This window comes from Falco rusticolus, chromosome 14 (genome assembly GCF_015220075.1).
Source record: "Falco rusticolus isolate bFalRus1 chromosome 14, bFalRus1.pri, whole genome shotgun sequence".
NCBI classification, from domain to species: domain Eukaryota; kingdom Metazoa; phylum Chordata; class Aves; order Falconiformes; family Falconidae; genus Falco; species Falco rusticolus.
In genome coordinates this window covers 7,346,221-7,361,450 of record NC_051200.1, presented here as the reverse complement: position 1 = coordinate 7,361,450, position 15,230 = coordinate 7,346,221, and positions in this window count along the sequence as shown.

Below are 15,230 nucleotides of genomic sequence, written 5' to 3'. Positions count from 1 at the left end.
TATTTCTCTAGCAGCCTTCTGTAGCAGCCTACCTTCGTTGCTCTCACTGTTGTGTCTACTTTAGGCCAGGAATAGCTGTTCTCTGTGGTTCACCTCATTGCAATGAGCAGTCTGCTTTTCCAGTGGAGGCCACCAGTTTGCTGGTGGGGTAGAGATCAGTCATGGGACCTAGAGATGGGCAGAGCCTGTCAGGTCACTTAGTCCCTCCTTTTGTTTGTGTGGGTGGATTTCTTTGATACCTCTCTCCTGTGCTGTGTTAAGGGGCAGTGGAACCTTAATTTATGCAGTGATGAACATCTGTTGCACTGCAAAGGTTAGAATTATTGCTGACATTTGAAAAATATGTAGACAAATCCATAGAGAAATATATTTGGCAAATAGAGCATTAGGTACATTGTAGACAAAAGTGGTGCTTGACTAAATTTAGCCTAGGAACTTTTAGTACAATTATTTAAGGCCCAGTTTTGGTCACAGTATACATGTTGCGTGGTATGATATTCAACAGGCAGTTGTCTATCATTCAGATATTATTTAAAAAGAGCAAGATACCCCCAATGACTGCACCTCCAGAGGTCCCATCCACCATACATTTCTGTGATTCTGAGGGGGGTGTTCAGTGGAGAGGGAAGCAAGTGGCATTAATTACTGTCCGAATTGGCTAAACTGGATTGTATTAGATCACACAGGCATATATGCATGTGTAGTTTATGGTTCTGTGAGGAGACAGTCTCTTTTATGGAAAAAATGACACCTTTCTTTTGGTTTGGATAGGAATAGATGCACTCTGAGCTGTATGAGCATGATATGTTGGCTTGCAAAAATGATTGAAATACATAAAAAGTTGTTAATAGAAAAAGAAACCGACTAGAATTAAATGTAGGCTTAATTTTGACAGTGAAGGAAATACTATCTTTTGAAACCATTAGAATAATATTTTTTACCTTAAAAAATAAAACATGTCTGGCTTCAGATTGGAAAAATTCAGTTAATTCAGCATGATTTGCAAATAGTTTTATTTAATACAAGTTATAAATAGAGAGCATTTATTAGCTACCAGAGGTTTTGAATTGCCCTTAATGTAACATTGTTTTATTTATAACTGAAAAGACAAAAATAATGGGGGTGGGGGGTGGGGGAAACCACTGTTTCTTTTTGGTCTTCCACAGAATGTATTGCATGCTTCTGGAGACAATGGTAAATAGATTATAAAGATCTACAGTGAGAAATACAGACATTGCAAATGAAAATTTGGTATCTTAAACCCAATTTGATGTATATTTGACTTTGAAGTACAGAATGTTTTAAGTACTGTGCCCTGAAATGAGTATTAAGTACAGGAACTTAAAATCTTTTCTTCCTTTTTGTATCTCAGCAGGCTCATAAAGATGAAATAAAAAAGAACATTATACACATCCTTCCTCTCAAAAATGTTGCTGAGTTCCTTGGCACTGAACTAGTTGTCACATTACCAAAGACAGTTGGTAAAAAAAGTCTTCTACTGAAACGTAATGCAGCAAATATATCTGGCTGTATTTTTCTTTATCTGAGTGCTCCTTACAAGCCTCTTTATTACTTGCCCTATGTGAGATTCCAAGTAGCTGTTAAAGCATTTAAACCCCTGAAAGCAAAAATATTCTGAGTATAAGCCAGAATGTTCCCCTTATTTCACTCTCCGTGGCACTGTGTCTCAGGAAATATGGCCATCTACCAGGAGCTGACTCAAAACACAATGAGGTGGAAAAACATGACCTTCAGAAGGATGATTTAGCATGTAGATTGTAGAATACATTTCTATTAGGTTGCTCCCAGCTTGGAACCATTGAGGATATTTGTAAAAGAGGTTCATAAATACGGCATGTTGCCAGGTACACAAGCTGCTGTCATTAGGAGTAAATCCTTGCTGTAATATTAAGAGTAGTCTCTTGACATTGAAAAAGTGGAATTCTTGCATCACAGACCTTATTTTAACCCTCATGTTGGGGGAGCTTTGCTATCCCTGTGTAGAAACCATGTTTAAATGATTGCTTTTTAAACACAGTGGCAGCTGATAACCAAAATTTTATCTCCAAGGCAAGCAGAGCCAAAATGAGCCCTTGCTGTATAATACAAAAGGCCTTGATCCAAAAAGCCTTGCTCCTTCATTTGCTGTATCCCAAACTTGAGGGAATACCTTCCCTAAATACTGGCAGTGTTCCTAGCCCCTTCATGTGCTTCCTGGTTAATTTTTGCTCATTCCATATGGTGTGTAAAGCTCTGAACATCTCTGTCCAGCCTCTATAGCTGCATGTAGGCTTGGCCTAGCACCATGTGGTCCTAGAAACAACTTCTATGCCAGAAAGATGTTACTCAGATCTGGATGGTGCGTCATGCTTTATTATTAATAGTAATATTGACTGTGATAGAAAGGCTGTATTCTGCCAAGACTCTGAAAAACCAGGAATGAGTGGGCAGGCTGGGTATGGGATAAGAGCTATTAGAAACAAAACTAAGTGAGGAATTGATGTGGAGACTTTTCTACAATATTTGTTTTAAGTGATAATACTTTTCTGTGGTGTTAGAAACAACTTTTATAGCCGCAATTATTCACATGAGTTAGATACAGCTAAGCAAGCTGTATTGCACTAATTTTTATTTGGTCTGATTTCAACATGAGTCCCTATTTGTCACCCTTTTTTCCTACCATTATGTGTGACCCCACCTCTTACAGCCGTTATGCTTTCCCTAATGCTGTGTCTGCAGCCCTCTGGGTAGCCGGGAATGGACACAGCATGACTTGGCGTCCAGCTGGGGAGATGCACACTGATGGCCAGAGCCTGGATGAACACAGCACTGTGCCCTGCCTCTTAGCTTCTGTTGGCTGGACAAAGGAATTGTCCTGCACATGGCATGGTTTACTGTGTTCAAGCATGCACGAAGCCAGCTCTTGACTTTTGCATTCACAGAGTTCAGTGATGTGATGTGTACCAAGGGGAGATTGGGCCCATCTTCCTCTTTTGATGGCATCTTTGCATAAGAGGCAGATAGATGTGTGTGGTGTGACTACGTTAGTGATTTTATTTTTGGATCAGGAGAATGTTTTGAGGCTAGTCTTCTGGTGTTCCCTTTATATGTACTTTGGTTAGCATCAGAAAGCAGTCTCAAAACATGTGAAGTAGAGTCCTTCTGGATGAAACAGAACTAGAAGACATACTCTGGGAGCACAGCTGAAGTACTCCAAGTGCGAATGGGCTTTAAGTCCATGGGATCAGACTGAAACTAGTCTGAAGTGGGAGAAACACCCTGATATATGCATGTTGTGGATACCAGCACCTCAGCATCTTTTTGCTCTATAGGTCTGTTATTGTTCCATGCTGGTTGGTAATGAATTTATGCATAGCCTAATAGCCATCCCTTTTTTTAAAAAAAATTTACATTTCAGGAGGGGAGTATGAGCTTTACAGTCCCTTTTTCTTCTCTGAGTGTTGTCTGGCTATGTGATATAGGTGTAGCTCCATAATTGTGCACTTGTCCCATCTACTCTGTGACATGATTAAGCCTGTTTGATGTTGAAATGTCATGAGGGCAAATGTGGTCTTTCAGGCTGACTTCCTCTGCAGCATTGACCCCAGGTTTGAACAAAACTTCCTTGAACTAAAGTAAGAGAATTGTTCCTTTTCCAAAAGATAACACAATCTGTTCATAACCATTCATAGAAGGATTGGGAGACACTGAAAAAAGTTGCTAGGACTTTCATAAGAATATGAGATAGATGCTCAAGCAGCCTTATTTTAAGAGTGGTTATATGGAGGACTGAGTAAGAAAGTTGCTGAGGTGGAACAAATTGGGTTAGGCAGAGGAGCAAAGACAAGAGAAGAGTCAATATTTAGAGTGCAGATACAGACTGTTGTTGCCCGAGATCAGAAGCTATTGATCTTGGGTATTTATAGAGCACCCATCACTTCAGTATATTATGTAATCAATACTTCCATTTTCAGGGGCACTCATGAGAAACACAACATTTTAGAATATCTGCTGATGGAAGTGAAATAGGTCTTGGTGCCTTTCTGTTCACACAAGTACCTAAGGGAGACTATGAGAATCAGTGCTCAATCCTCCAGCCACTTCCTGAAGACAAGAATGGCTACCCAGGTGTTTCAGATTTGACATAGACTTAGAGCTTGTAGCTTGTCCACAAATCACATCACTTTGATACAAACTGCCCATTTCAAATGTGCAATTCAGGATGCAAATTAAAGATTTATGACTTTTCTCTATGTCAATTTTGATTCCATCATGTACTCGTTAGTCATGCCCTACTGTGCTGCCCTGTAACAGCTCTGACTGACGTTGACCACAGATATTATAAATGATCCCTTTTGATACATTAGTTAATTATAAAGGAAATCATCCTTCTCCTGGCAAATTCAAATCCATCTTAAAATTTCATGGAGAGGCAATTAATTATGAGGAAAGTTATTTATGAATTTACTAAAAAAAATGGATCTGTTCTCATTAAAATAAGCTTAAAGGTACAAAATGATAAAATGTCAGTTGCCTACTTAACTCTTTTGGTGCATGTTTCACTAATGAGCTGAGAGATTCTGAGACTTCTCAGCACTTACAATTAAATTCAGCTAATGCAAAGCAAAAAGAGACTTGAAAAAGACTTGCTTTATAGGTGTAAAAAAATCAAAGAAAAATGAAGGAACAGACATAATGTATATGCACAGACTTTCCTACTTAAAGGTACATTTAGATGGTACTCAGCTTTGGTCTTTGTCTTTCTGTTAAAAACCATGAATTTTTGCATGTAGTCATGATATATTCCAAGAAGAGCATAGGATTTAAATTCAGGGTTTGCACAAATACTGTCATTTAATCGAGGGAGACATGATAGAATTGGATACGACCTTTGCAAAATTACTTTCCTTTGATTAGTTTCTCTAGGACAGGATTTTGCCAGTATGATCCCAGTGCTTTTGGTTCCTGAGGTGGTGTGCCATATGAAGGTAAAGGTATCAAGTTTTCTTTCCCCAGGTCTTCATTCCAGACATATCAAGGGCTTGCTTAAAAGTGTGGACTGCAGGACCATTTGGTCACTGTACCCATGCATCCATCCACATACAAAGGTTGAGGGATGTTACAAAGCTATCCCCCCACCATCCCCAACAAATTGTCCCTAAGAGGTGATTTGAAGAGAGTGGAGAGTACACATCTGTAAATTTGCACAGAGAAATAGGTGAAGGTGGATTCAGGGCATCTTTTCAAAGAATGTGAATTCAAGAAAATAACTTGCCAAATTACATGGTGAATTTGTAGGATGTGGTCACCTCCTGGCTGAGAGGTGCAGCATGTCTCTGCTATTTGACACAGATTGCTGCTTTGCCAATCAAACAGCAGTGGCTGTCACTCATTGACCTCCTGCTTTAAGTTTTTGTTGTTGGTTTTTCAGGATAGCAATATGTAACTTTCTCTGTCTGAATGTGCAATCATTCCTGCATTTGTTTTCACAGGTGTTTCTTTTACTATACACTGTAAGATCAGTAAAATGAAAAGGAAAAAGATGATGATAAGTATTCTCAGGAATGTTTTTACCAAAATACTGGAGAGTAGTTATCACGGCTTCCATGTAATAGGTTCTCTTCTGCCTTCTTCCTGGCTTCTAAAAATGTATATTTTTTTCATATCAAAATTACAGGTTGCAGAAGAACTTTCAGTGCAAAAGATGATTGCCTGTTTCCTCTCAGTTGTTCCAGTGATATTGAAAGGTTACCGATGGGCAGCACTCTATAGTCCAAAGGTCCCCATTCTAAAAGGACCTGGGTCTCTAGCCCATAGGTCAGTGGTTATCTGTGGATATATCCAAGCTTCTTTCTGACATTTAAGTCTCATCAGGCCTTGAAAACATTTAATTTGAGACTCAGGAGCAGATTTCTGAAGGAAGCATGGATGTCAATCTCTTCCCTCACCTTGTTGGCATTCCTAGCTAGGTGGTTACTCTGTATTGCGTGGCAGCAAGAAGGCAACAGCCACCCCATTTGCATCATCAGGTCAGCCGCTTGTGCTGCTGCCCATGCTTTATCTTTTGAAGGGGGAAATTCCAGCTCAGTTGGAACAGTGCTGTCATCTTGTATACTCAGTGGGCTTTTTTGGAGGGCTTGAGTCTGGGAAGGGTTAATAGCTTAAAATAAAAATTGAGGAAAGAAAGTAAAAATGCTCACTGTCTCCTGGGACTTTTCATTCATGATTATTTCCAGAAGGGATGATAAATGTAATTTCTTTTGCCATTTACTTTTCCTATCACTTGATTTGTACTGCAGTTCTCTCATGGATGTCCTTGTAATGTAAACTTAGCAGATCTAGCAATATACTCCAAAGAAAACCAGGAATTCTGAATCACGAAGTCAGCCCTTCATAGATGTCTGGGGTAGCAGCGGATTAGCTCGTGATTCCTGTGAAACCTGGGGCAATGTATTCTTATCAATAAAGTATATTGGAAGTGAAGAAAAGCAAAATGATTCATTTAGAGAAATTAGCTTAAATTGGTTTTAGGTGACAAAGTTGAACAAGTGATGACACAATATTTAATTTGTAGTTGTATTTTGTTATACAGACATCTGTGTGGTAGTGACAATAGACAATCTCCTTTGAATCCAGATATTATAAATCTGTATGTTTTTTTAGTTCACGTCAGTGTCAACTCATCACAGACTGGATAGACATCCCACTGAAGTTTAATAAAAAATAGGTCAGCTATATTGTATAGTTCTTTTATTTTGCGCTAAAAGAGGATGTTTAAGTAAAACAGAAAAATGTATGGTTTAAAATCAAAGCTGCTGCACCTGTGGTTCCAGCAGCCACTGCTTTACCTGTGGAAAAAAATGATCTGTCAAACTTTCAAGTGTACAGTGCAGGCTAGCATGAACTATCAGCAATTAAAAACTGGGCACAGCCTTAAAATTTATTGCATGGGACTAAGATGGATATGAAGAAGTTAAATTAAAAATGTAGGTCATCCCATTTCCTGACTTGTGAGTCTTTAAAAAGAAATACTTACTGATGTCTTAAGATCTGTGAATTTGCATGCACTTCTATTGTTCCTTCACAGTCAGAAAAGTAATTGCCTAGGAGATCCTTTCTAATCCAGCCTACCTGTGCTTCACAGTTTGAAGAAGTGGCCTCTGGAAACACCTGAAACCTGGAAGAGCTTTGAAAGTGCTTCAGGTTCTTTTAGGAGCTCAAATTGTTCTTACTTCCTGATGGGTAGCTGGAGAAGGGAAGGAAGTATAAAGGTGAAGGAACTTCCTTTTCCTTGACACCAGCTGCAGCTGCTTTAGTTTTTCTGGTTTAGCTCCCCAGGTAATATTTCACCATAATCAATTCCAGAAACTACATATTATTGAATTTCTTGGACCCAGTGCTTACCTAACAACACAAGGCATAGCCTCCCAGCCAAGCAGCAGGATGAAATGGCTTGGTACTGACAAAATGTTGCAATATATCTCCTCAATTTAATTTTCTACCCCAGTAAAGAATCTAAGATGGCTGCAAGGCCAAAGACTGTTCCTACAACACTATTTGGACTTCATTGGTAATCAGTTTTGTTCCAACTCAGTTTCAGCTACAGTGTCTGAAAGTGTTAGGGCAAACTGAAATGTAATTTCCCAAAATAGTTGCTGCTGCTTGAGCAGGGTTTTGTGGAAGGAGGTTGTTGTTGTAAACATTTTTCCCCCTAGAGCTGTGACTCTGCGTAAAGAGGATTGCCATGCTAGTAAGCCAGGTGCTAAACGTGTCTAACATGATGTTGTTCTATTGATTTCAATAGCATAAGCTTCATTTAGACCCTCTGATAATCCAACATAATGCATAATCTAAATCTGGCTGAGAAAATGCCCTTCTTTTAATTCAGCAAAGCATCAATGAGAATTTAAACTTAGAAACCCCACTCACAGTGAAAGCCTATTTCCCAAAAGTTCTTCTGGTGCTTCTGAAGCCCTTTGTGTATGAATGATCTGTGAAAGGGCCTTAAGCACTCGTGAAGACATTCATTAATTTGAAATTATTCAGTGAATGCCATATATAATTACAACTCAGGCTGTGAGTTGCTTATAAATTATCAGCTATGAAAGCTGTAGTGGGGATTCACTCTCTGTAGTTTGCTGTTCATATGCCACAATTAGTGATATGATAGTATTGCATCTGTCTCTTGTTCGGTGGCTCTTGAGCTTCCCAATAACTTTCTCAGTATGAGCAGCCACAGGACACTTCTGAACTGAGGGGATCTGTGAGCAAATTTTGGGTTCTTGATCTAGATGGAACCTGGCTGTGAATGCAGACACTCTACTCCCCACCTGCTGCACACATACATTTACACTAGAAGGAAGTCTGGGCTTGCTGAAAAAGGTGGTGGGCTGTGGTAGCCAGTCTAGGTGCTGAAGGGATCAGTCCTGCGGGGTGGATGGCAGACATCCCCCTCGAAAGAAAGAAAGGGGGGGGGGGGGGGAAAAAGAGATGAACATGTGTCCAGTCAGCATCAGTATTAACTGGCCATGTTTTCCACAAATACTCTGTGACATATGTTCTTTAAATTATTTCAGTAGGTTTTATTCTATAAATGCAAATGCTTTATTATGCTATGCACTTGAGTTGAAAAGAAGCTGTAAAAGAGTTACAGAATCACAGAATGATCAGGGTTGGGAGGGACCCCTGGAGACCACCCAGTGCAGCCCCCTGCTACAGCAGGGTCACCTACAGCAGGTTGCACAGTCACGGCCAGGCGGGCTGGGAACGTCTCCAGAGCAGGAGCCCCCAGACCCTCTCTGGGCAGCCTGTCCCAGGGCTCTGCCACCCTCGGGGTGAAGAACTCCTTCCTCCCGTTCAGCTGGAACCGCCTGTGCTGCGGTTTGTGCCCACTGCCCCTCGTCCTGTCGCTGGGCTCCACTGGGAAGAGCCCGGCCCCATCCTCTTGACACTCGCCCTGAAGATGTTTGTAGGCACTGATGAGACCCCTCTCAGCCTTCCCTTCTCCAGGGTACCCAGGCCCAGCTCCCTCAGCCTCCCCTCACAAGGGAGATGCTCCAGCCCCCTCATCGTCTTTGCAGCCCTCCACTGGACCCTCTCCAGCAGTTCCCTGGCCCTCTTGAACTGGGGAGCCCAGAACTGGGCCCAGTATTCCAGATATGGCCTCACCAGGGCAGAGCAGAGGGGGAGGACCACCTCCCTGGACCTGCTGGCCATGCTCCTCCCAACGCTCCCCAGGATCCCACTGGCCTTCCTGGCCACATGGGCACACTGCTGGCTCATTCCCTTAAATAACACAAAGGACTGGTCTGGCTGCTGCGGTTTTGACCTTTGATCAACAGGAATTTTATGGCAAGATAATGACCCTCATAAAGCGCATCTGCAGTCCTGTGTTCCCTTCCTTCTCCCAGATGGTGCCATGCAGAAGCGGCTATGCAACTCTTGGTCCCACTAGGGCCCGTCTTGGCCTGGTTCAGAAGTGTTTGTGGGCCCTGAATTGGAACCATCCGGGCAAAGTACCTGCCAACACGCTGTTCCTAAGCTCTTTTCTTCTCTTCGGCATTTTCTGATGAAACTCTGAATGTAACATATTCATAATTACGGTATGTAGAACTGTTCCCTCAAGATGTAGGCTGCTACTTACATGATTCATCGAATTCATTTTCCTTCTCTCCATTTCAAGACATCTTCCTATTCTGCCTTTGATAAATCCAGCTCTGAGCCTATTATTTATACGGGCACGTACCGTCGCTGAACTGGTGGCACCCACATGTATCTCCCCTGTTGCAGTAATGCTTTCCTAATACTTAATGGTTGCTGTTAAGGTTGAATCAATCATTTTAGATATGATGAGGTAAGAAGATCAAATCTCAGTTTAATATATAAACCGGGACAGCTTCCTTTAACTCCTTTCATTCACAGAGAGCATTAATTAGCAGAAACGCAGAGAATTTTAGTAGTTCTGTTTGTCTGATGTTTAACAACAACATAAAAATAAATTTACTGTGCCTTTCACTAAACGTTGATTGGACATCTAATTAGCTAATATGATGTCTTTTTAAGTTTCTATTATCATTTTAATTTCCTGGTCGGTACATTTATAGAAAGTAACAAAAGGCAAAGTCCTCAGACTGGAAACTCATACTGTGGAATATAGTTTGCATATAGTGGACAAGATTAACAAACTGAGTGAAGATGAAAGAGATAGTTTTTATGCTAGTAGGATTATGTGGTGATTTAGTTAGAGCATATTTTGGTAGTTAGTGACCGTTCTAAAGCTCTGTTGTTTGATGGAGCTGTATTATAGCTGAATTTATAGTGTGTGGTATGTTCATGTTTATACTCTGTGTTTAGGAGGAGGAGCATGTGTTTATATGCCATCAAATGCAAAATTTGTTTCTTATTTCTCTCCTCCCTCCCGCACAGTAAGAGAAATATAAACAAGATCGTTTTGCAGCTTGGAATTATATAGTGTTGAGAAGCCAGTATCTATGTCTTAGCAATTAATTAAAGCTTAGCTCTATTTTTATTTCTAAATAAATTTTATAATATTTATATTTGCTTAATTTGCACATTATACATGCCTTCAGAAAATAAACCTGTCAAAACCCAGAGGTTTCCAATTCTAGAAAGAGCTGTTAACATGGAATTTTAAAAAATAATGTTGTTCACTCAGACCAGTATCTGGGATTCCTTCTTGGAAATCTTGTACTTTACAGGGCTTGCAAAGATTATTTGCTATTCAAGGTTTCAAAAGAAAAAGGAAATTGGAAAAAATTGGACCTTTGGGTATAGCTTGCTGAAAGAAGTGATAAATGAGCTTTGCCGCCTTAAGCAAGGTCTCCTTTGTAACTTTGCTGATACTGGCTAGCTGTGGAGTTTCTCATATATCGCCAGTCCCAGCTATACCTGTGAGACCTGTCTTGGAGGTGCATCTGTTATTTTCATGCAGCAGATACTGTAATGCTGTAGTGGTAGCAGCTGAAGTCAGCATTAGTTGTAGGTTAAGTTCTTTCGGGACCAGGTAAAGCAGGGTGCAAGCAGAGGTGTTTCTAAAAGCCCAAGTGCTGCGCACTGAGAGATGCTTTCTGGTGAGACTGCATGACTGCACCTTGCTCATAAATCATTGCCACAGAGCGGTTGTGGCTTTCTCTGCAGTCTTAAGCAGGCATTGTTTGTTAACACCACACAAAGCACCTGTTCTTCCCAACACAGGGAATAATGGGCAGTCATGCAGACACCATCACCTGGTAAAAGTTCTCTCTGAAAGAATAAAAACTACATTATCTAGAGAACGCATTAGTATTTCTGCAAGAGAATCAGTTGTCTTTGGAAAAATAAAGCTCTTTTTCTTGCTTTTTCTACAAATATTTATAATCATGGGCATTGATATTGCCACAAAGATGCTACTGATTCATAATGAATCTTTCTGAAAGTTGGAAAACCAACATCAGAATCTTAAAATGGAGACAATATTGGAAACTTTCTCTTGTACATGATTCATTTGTACTGACATTGATTTTGTGTGGCAAGCAATGCTAGCATAAAAAGAAGTAAATTAATATTTGCACTATCAAAATGAGCATGAGATGCTGATGATTCATAAGTGCTGCTGTAAATAGGCTTTATTGATGTTACTGGTGTTGCCTTCATATGAGATGTTTCCATTTTCTGGGAGCTCTTAGGACTTGTCTCAGGTTTGTGAAGAGTGGGGGAAAATTGTTTTTGCAGTGAACGTCCTGAAGGTGTTATCTGGTTTCTTTTGAAAGTAACTAATGTTAAAACTGTTCCCCAAATGCAGTGAATGTATTCACAACAATCATGCGACAATGCTTGCTCTTAGCATACCATTTCAAGAGCTATGGGCTGTGCTCTGTCTCACTGAGAGATGCTCTGCTACCATCAGTCTACCCCCAAGCATTTTAGATCCAATTTTATCCTGCTGGATTCATCCTACCCACTGGCTTTCTTAATGAGACTGGAGCACAGCCCGTTGCCTGAGGGAACTGCCAGGTGCTCCTCCGGCATGGCCAGTGTCCTTGAGCTGGAGGGGAAAGGGCCAGAACACATTGTACATTCTTGGCACATGTGATGATCAGCTGCATTTTGACACGAGATTTGACTGTGCTACCTGAGCTGGAGGAATGCATCGATCAGGCTGTATGTAGGAAGAGTTGCCTAGCTATAAAATCCCCTTAAAAAGTAGCCACAAGTCCCTGCCCTAAAGAAGTGGAGGAACAAAATAAACCTGGAGATGTGAAGTAATACAAAAATTGGTAAGGGGTCAGTTTCTGCCCTCAAATATGAGAACTGGCGATCCCAAATAGAAGCTTCTGTATAGGTTACCCTGCTTTTATCTCAGATGTCTCATTCATTTTACTTCTTTTAGAACAGAATGATAAAGGGTAAGAGTTTAAAAGGCAAACAAAAATTAGCGAGCTTGAAAGTCCTATTTTCCAAATCTGAGAAGTCCAAATGATATCAAAAGCACTTCAGATATAAAATCTTATACTCAGGATTATGATTTCCATGAGAGTTAGATATGTAAATACCTGTGGAAACCTAGATTGAAAAAGTTGTAACTTTTGGAGCTGGGATTTAGTATCCAAAATTGCTTTAGTTTTTTTTTTTTTGCAAATGTTATAATTAGTTCTGATGTGCTAGAAAGATTTTCTGCCTAGGACTTGATGTTAAGATACTAATTAATTATCAAATATTATAATAAATAACCATAACGATAAAATCATATTACTGTTCAGACTGGCCCTTGTGACCTCCAAAGTATGCCTGAACTCTTAAATACAGCTGGGTTTTTTTTCCCAGAAATACTCAGACTTAATGCTAATTTATTCCCCTAGACTTTTTCACTTTAACATCTCAGCTGACTGATTGTCAGTTCAAGTCTACACATTACACAGGCCTCTTTTTTTCCACTGAAGCTGGAAGTCACGTCACAACTTCGTGTTCTCCAAGTAGGTACTTTAAAAGATGGTCTCTGAACAGGGGCTACCCATAAATCCCACAATTTATTACATTCATTAGTATCCAGATAAAGGTTATTAGGCAATCAATCAGGGCTATGTCTCATTACCCTTTAGTGGTTGGGATGTTTTTGAGGTTTTCATTAGGGAGTCAAGTTATTTTCTTTCCTGCTGCTGAGCAAAGAACTCCTCCAAGTGGATATCGTCTAAACTGGAGTACTGAAACATTAAGACCAGACCATGTGAGAGATGGTGATGACTCAGGCAGTTTATTAGTCTTCCTTAAAAGAATACAGAGAAAGAGACGTTCTTTCCAGATGGAGAAGTGGATGAGTCATTCGAAGGACAGCTAATATGCAAGGACTGTGGGAGAGGACATGACATGGCAGACAGAGGGAGTAGCTAACAGCGCAGCTTTTTTTGTGAAGATAATCCGGAATAGGAAGGTTTCTTGTGTGGTCTTTTATTTCACTTTTAGCTGTGAGCTTGCAAAAGCAACAGCAATGTACTGTCAGGCTATTTCTGCAGTAGGCTGTAGGAAAATGGAATCAGTTCGGATCAGCAGTCACACGACTGGGGAGCAAATTCTCTGCCCAGTGGAGCTGCATTCATGTACGTAGGCAGGGCATTAGCCTCTGGACGCTGATACGGTGCTCCAGCCCTTTTCATTCTTCAAGCTGGGGCTGGAAATCTGATGTCAACTGCTTTTCTCAAAGCATTCAAACATTTCAACTGTTCGTCTGGACTCTTCAAGTACAGAGGCAAGCAAAACCACCAAGATTTAAAAAATAAAAATCAAATTTATACAAATGTTGGCAGAGGTTCTACTCCAGCTATAGGAGAAAAAGTTTGAGAGGTTTCTATACATTGAAATCAGTTTACTCTGCTATCCCATATTTTTAATGATACTTTTATTCATGTTCATGATAGGCATTCATAAGAGGTCTTTGCTGTAAGTCAGCAATCACGGTCATTTTGCCTCTGTATGTATGTATTGTGCGTAGGGATGACTAATGACTGCGTGAGTGAGCTGCATGACATTTACAGCCTAAAATCTAAGTGTGTGTGAAACTAGACCACTAATAGGTTTAGGTCCTAGCTCAAATTTACTGAATTTTTGCCAAAGAGCTGACTGAAACTTACACTGCATTTTGCTTTGGTTTCCCAAACAGTGGTATTAAAGTGCACATAACAGGTTCCTGTCCTACTAAAGCTTCTTTCAATTTTATGTTAGGATTTTGTAAGTGTAACTCTTGGTGTAAAATTGAGCTATTTTCATTGCACACCTCAGTCTCTAAAGCTCTTCCCATGAGGTTGATGGTATTTGAGGAAGGGAAAGTTTCTTATTCTTACTGCTCTACCCTGAGCTGTGGAGTGGTGTGCGCTGTTATCCTGTAGCACTGTGGGACTGGAAAGAGCAGCTCCACTTCTGGTTTACAGTGAGTCAGCCTTCATGGGGATTTATCAAGAGTTGAGAATCTGGTCCAGGAAATGATGTTTTTATCATTTTTTCCTAGTGAAAGTTGTGCTTTACCATCAGACAATGCAAGCATGATAGGAACGTAATTGCCTAACACTCTTCAGGAGAGCTTGGGGGAACAGGGAAGTCTGTGACTGATGACTATTGTATGATCCACTTTGCATAACAGAGGCACAAAGTTGTAATCAGCGCTAGACAAAGCACTTCCATGTAATTGGTCAGTGTGATTTTGAACAATGCAAAGACTGACTGAAATTACTGACTTTTATTTTTTTTATGATGAAATTAGTGAATTTTGATATAATTGCCTCTTGAAGATAAAATAATTCAAGTTTGCACAGCTGACAGGATTGCACCAGAGAAGAATACCAAGATATGCTGTGACGTAAAGGCTAATAAGTAAGGACTTGTGTTTGTAACAAATCTTAAAGTAGATCATGGTTATGTGATTTTGAATTTCTTCCCCAAAATTGTTTCTACTGAAATTTATTAATACCTCTCTTCCAGAGAAGATTCAGGAAACCTGCTCTTTAGTATTACTGATTGCAAAGTAACTGGGAAATGAACTTCCATATGCTATTTTTAACTGGGATGTGCTCAGTTTACTGTTGTGTCAAAGGACCTGTTATAAATTAAATTAGAAGCTGCCTGAATGCTTACCAAGTTCTTTGCTATATCTCTAGAAGAACAGCATGCCAAAATGACTGAAAGTTAATATCATGTTCTCTGACATCATTCTAGTGATGTATAGTTCATAGAATGAATTTCCA